A 5,155-nucleotide genomic window follows, 5' to 3' on the forward strand; every position below is an offset into this window, starting at 1 on the left:
TCAATACACAGCTCATACTTTAACTTCATGCAAACCCACTCATATAGATACATCTAAAGAAATACTACTCATTGAGCTTCTTTTATGTTTCTGCACAGTATTTGAATTTTGTGAGTCTTAAGCTCTCACATACCTTTCATTGTCTCTATTTATTTGTTTGTAGCTATTTATGCTGGAAAAGTAAGAAATGTTTATGTATAGAGCTGAAGAAAACCCAGCATTCCAGACCTGTTTAAAATGTGTTCAAGAGGGTAGAAAGGGTGTTCAGAAGCTCCTTTTAAACTTCTTTTATCAATTGATGTCTTTGGGTTTTTTAACTGAATGAGATTTATCATATTTTTGCATAACTTCAGAGCACAGCAGTTATTACATACCTTTTATCTTACTGGATTTCAGTAACACTCAACATTTCTTATAATTTGACTTCCCTCACTTGTACCCTCTACAGCTTTCACGTGTGCCCAGTATCATCATGCTATCTTTGTCTGCTAATGAGAAGGCACACATTTACAGAGAAATCACTACATCTTGAAAACCAAGATAGTCATCCATAACATCTGATATTCCTGCAGATGAAACCAGCAGTGTGCCCAAACAAACAAACAGGCAAGCCTCAATTATTCAGCTTAAGGCTGAGGAGAGATAACAACTAATCCCCTATTCTGTGAGCACCAGTTGTCACAGTCTCATTTGAGCTCTCAGTCCTGGGGACCTAGCGCTGCAGCATTGCTCTCTAATGATGATCACGTACAACAAAAGCATAGGACTGGGTTAACAATTGCAAATGAAATAAAGGTGAGTGCATGTTTGAGATGGTATTTTAAAAATCAAGGTTTATGACTTCTTTTTGTAAGACATCCTGTAATTGTTGTATTTTCCTCCTCCACCTACTCTCATTGTGCATGGATGAATACACGTATAATTAAAAATACCTTGCTACGTGTATTTAAAAAGACAATACCCTGATAATTACATGTAAGGAACAAATGTATATATCATAGAATCATAGAATGTTTTGGGTTGGAAGGGACCTTTAGAGGTCATCTAGTCCAGCTTATATATGCTGAACAGGTGTAGGAAATGTGAACAACCTGCTTTATTTCAATGCTCGCTTCTATTCTACATGGAATCTTTCAGGCTTTGCATTCATAACAGTTGGACTGTAGAAAAGACACAGAGAATTCATAGCCTCATGTAGAGCTTGTAAGTCACATCACCCCTTAAAACTGTATCAAATACACTAATTTGTCTGCTGTGTTGACCTACCAGTAACTAAGATTTTGGCCACTACAGATACATTTTTCCACAATGCCAATGTGTAGCCTGGCATGCAAAAACCCCACAAACCCAAGCATTTAATTTCTTTCTGTTTCCGTCCACATCTGAACATGGCTGAGTTCACCCAGACAAGCATGGAACCTCTAAACTTGCTGTAAAGAATCTTAGTGCCTCTGTGCGGACATACAACCAAAGGCATTTACAGTTCTGTCAGCACCGGTGAAGACAGCAGCTGAACAGGGACTTTTTACTCAAATTTTTTGATAGTATGTTTCTTACACTGGTAAAGGTGTAGCAGCTAAAAGTTGTTTGCATTATGCTGGAGTCTATTAACATGATATTAATATTTTGTTTTAAACAGAATTCCTTAGTTCAAAGTATATGGTACCCATAAAGTTCAATTTTCTTTCTAGCAATCTTTGAAGGTTAACCGTGTTGCTGGGGAAGGTTAAACGTGTTTTTCTGGAACTGTTCCCTAGCCCGAGAAATTTACACAGCTTATTATGTTGTTCCCATCCCCAGCATAATTATGCAGAACATTTTATGGTGGGTTTGTTTTGGTGTGGGTTTGTTTTGTTCTTTCGCATCATTGCTTCTTGTTTGATAGAGACTGATGTGTGTATGCAAAATTTCTTCTGTCTGTTTGCAGGAGACACATATCCCGCGTGCAGGACCACCGGTTTGTAGACAGGCACTAAACTGCAGAAAGCAGTTTTTAAGCTTTCAGAGAATGCTAGCTGTACTACCACTCACTGAATGCTACAAAAATAACATGGTATCTGTCTAGGATTATAAAAGAAAAAAAAAAAAGTAGCTTAGTAACATACGTAACATAGTAAGCTATGTTATTTTGACCCCAGCCAAGAATGTCTTACCATTTTGTAAGCTACGTTGGAGGTTTGGGGGACAGATTCTTCTTGATCTGTTGAAACACTATATGAAGAGTGTTAGCTTTGTAGAGAGAGGAAGTGAGGTGAAGGGTGGGTGGGAGGAGTCTTCCAGCCTTTCCATTCTCAAGCTTTCTGCCTAAGCAAAGCAGGTTCCTAGGTTGAAAGTCAGAGAAGCATCGTTTTGGTTACACGGCAGTGGCTGAAGCAGGGCTTTACAGGAGTAGCAGGTTCTGCTGCAGTTCCAGAGATTTTGCCAGGCAGAAGTGGGTTATGGAGCCTCTGCCAGGAAAAGCCCAGCCACACCCCCAAACTGGGACACTTCTTGGTGCTTTTGTGGAATGCAAAGTTTGCAAGAGCCTGGGGCGGGCTGCTAGCTTCCTAGAGCTGTTTTGATCTTCACTGAGTGAGAATTGCAAGTTCAGCCCAGAGCTCCATACCCTAGAAGCAGGTATGCGAGCAGCTTTGCTGCTAAAAGGCCCAGCCTGATCTTGCAATAAACTCATCTGACAACGAATGGCTGAACTACTGCACCTGAAGAGCTGCTGTCTGTGCCGAAACACCTGACAGCTGTGAGGAAGGGAGAGCTGCTGAGATGTGCTGGACAACCTACATGCACAGTGCCGAAGCGTTTCAGCAGCTTTTACCTTGGGCAAAAGGAGGGTGCTTACTCCTCTATCAGAAAATCAACATTTCTCACTGGTCAGTGCTTTGCTGTGAAGTCCCATTGAACACGAGGTTGCCTATCCCACAGGCTGAGTAACAAAGCATACGGTTGGTCGCAATTTAAATCCATTAAGGGGGAACTCAGTAACCATACTGTCACACCTCCTGGAAAACAAAGAACGTGCATCTTTTGCACCCCATGGGCACAGAACCAACCTGTGCCCCCTTCAGAGCAGGAGGATCTTCTGAGCCTGCCTGCTTCATGCCAGAGAGCCAGTGGGGCACGAGGAGCTGGCTGAGAAGTCCCTGTGGGTTTTACAGCTACACAGGTATTGTTTCACAGGTTGAAGCCAAGATGCACTTACCTTTCAGCATGTAGCTTTCCTTTTAAATACACTGAAATTGCTGTTGTGTTCCAGAATAAGGTGCAATTCAGCAAGTCTCCAGAACTGAGCAGAAATCTAAAGCTTCCTATTTCCTTCAGTTAAAGGCTCTGGCAGCGCAAGTGTTGCATGTTTTCTTGCTTTCCTTTATATGAAACCCTCCATCTACGGCAACCTTCCTGTGTGTTTACTGCTGGCTTAACCTTCTCTGTTCCAGTATTGCCTAATCAAGGAGCAAACTGCACTCCACACTGAAAAGAATTTCTGTGCCACTTAATCCTTTGTGACTCCAATCTCCAACACTTTGTACACGCCCATTTGAAGGAAAGCGTTTCCTATTCTTCACAATACCTGACTCTTTCCTTGACAGAGCTGACAAAACCCAATAGACTAAAAGAAAATCAGATCCGAACGATCATGTTTTTAACTGTAACACAAAGAATAACACTTAGAAAATATAGAATACTTCCTTAGAAAATGAAGTCCTAGGCTGTTTCATGTGCAAAACAGACAAAAATTTCTAGACTCAAAGATTAACCTACAATTGCACACACTGTCCTGCAACTGTACTACCCATAAGCATCCAGCTGTCTCAACTATATGCATGCATATCCAATTAATCCTTATGTTTACCTGTATTCACATCTCTCTATGCATATACTCACCTGCAAAATCGAAAAATTAATCTGACAGATGCAGGATTTTTGCACTGAAATTGTATGCACAGATGTCCATAATACTTAATATGCTTACTGCAGCTGTACACGTAAGTTTGAACAATTTGTGTATGTATGCAAAGATGCAAAATGATGTAAGACATCTCTTCAGGTTTCTTCAGCAACCACAGCAATTGCATTGTATGAGAAGAGGGATACGAATTATTTTAGTATGCCTGTCTCATCCTTGGATATTCCTGGTTCTTGCGTATTAGTGAAATTGGGAGTTCTGAAAAGGGATGATATTTACGGTGCTCTTGCACAGGAGGATGGCAGGCAGAAGAAAAAATAGGCTGAACTGAAAGGGGAAAAACGCCTGGTTTTTATTCTCTTCTATCTGCAAGCAGATAAAGCCAAAATTATTCTGATAGTTTTCCTATGAGCAAATGCTATTTTGATTATTTTTCAGAAGTTCTGCCACTTCAATTTACTGAATAATTTTTCTCATGAGAGTTTAATTTTAAAATGGTTGACACATCCTAACAGGCTAAATACAACTCAGCGCACCGACATTAGTCAAAATACTTGTTTTTTACTAAAATTTCTTTAAAAGAGACAAAAGGGGCATAGTGCCTGCTAACAGACTGAAAGACCTACCTCCATCATCCTTCAGTTTACATTAGTCTGATGATTTTATTTTAGTTAAACCTGATGGCGCCTCTTAGCATCAATAAATCTTAACAATGCTTGCTAGTTCCTAAAGAGCAGCTACTGGGATGGTCAAGATGAGAGCAGCGTGACAGAGGCTCAACTGCAGCAAATCGAGAATGTGCCTTTCAATTTACAAGACCGAATGAAAGCCGTGTGGCAACGGGATTCTGGGAGCTCTTGATATGAAAGAGGAGAAACCTGGCCTGCTCCATCAGAGAGAAAGTACCTTTTCTTACTACTTAATTCTTTCCATTTTCAAATTCATGTTCCTTTATATCACCCAGAACAATGACCAAGTCTTTGGTAAAACAAAGGTTTGGAGGGAAGACTTAATGTGCAAGTTCGTGTTTCTATAAAGGTCAACAGACCAGCTATTTTAGCTACAAGCAACTGAGCTATTCACAGACAAGATAAACAGCAGTTTTCAAGGTGTGGTCAATAGATTCCTGGGAGCCCTTCTCTGCACTGCACTACAGGCAGCACTTAGAAATCCTGTATGAAGGATGGCTGCGCACCATGTACCTATTCTTGTCTGCAGCTTTTAAATTACGTTATTAAATCCCCACTTTTTTCC

Source organism: Egretta garzetta, unplaced genomic scaffold (genome assembly GCF_000687185.1).
Source record: "Egretta garzetta isolate BGI_Z169 unplaced genomic scaffold, ASM68718v1 scaffold371, whole genome shotgun sequence".
Taxonomy (NCBI): domain Eukaryota; kingdom Metazoa; phylum Chordata; class Aves; order Pelecaniformes; family Ardeidae; genus Egretta; species Egretta garzetta.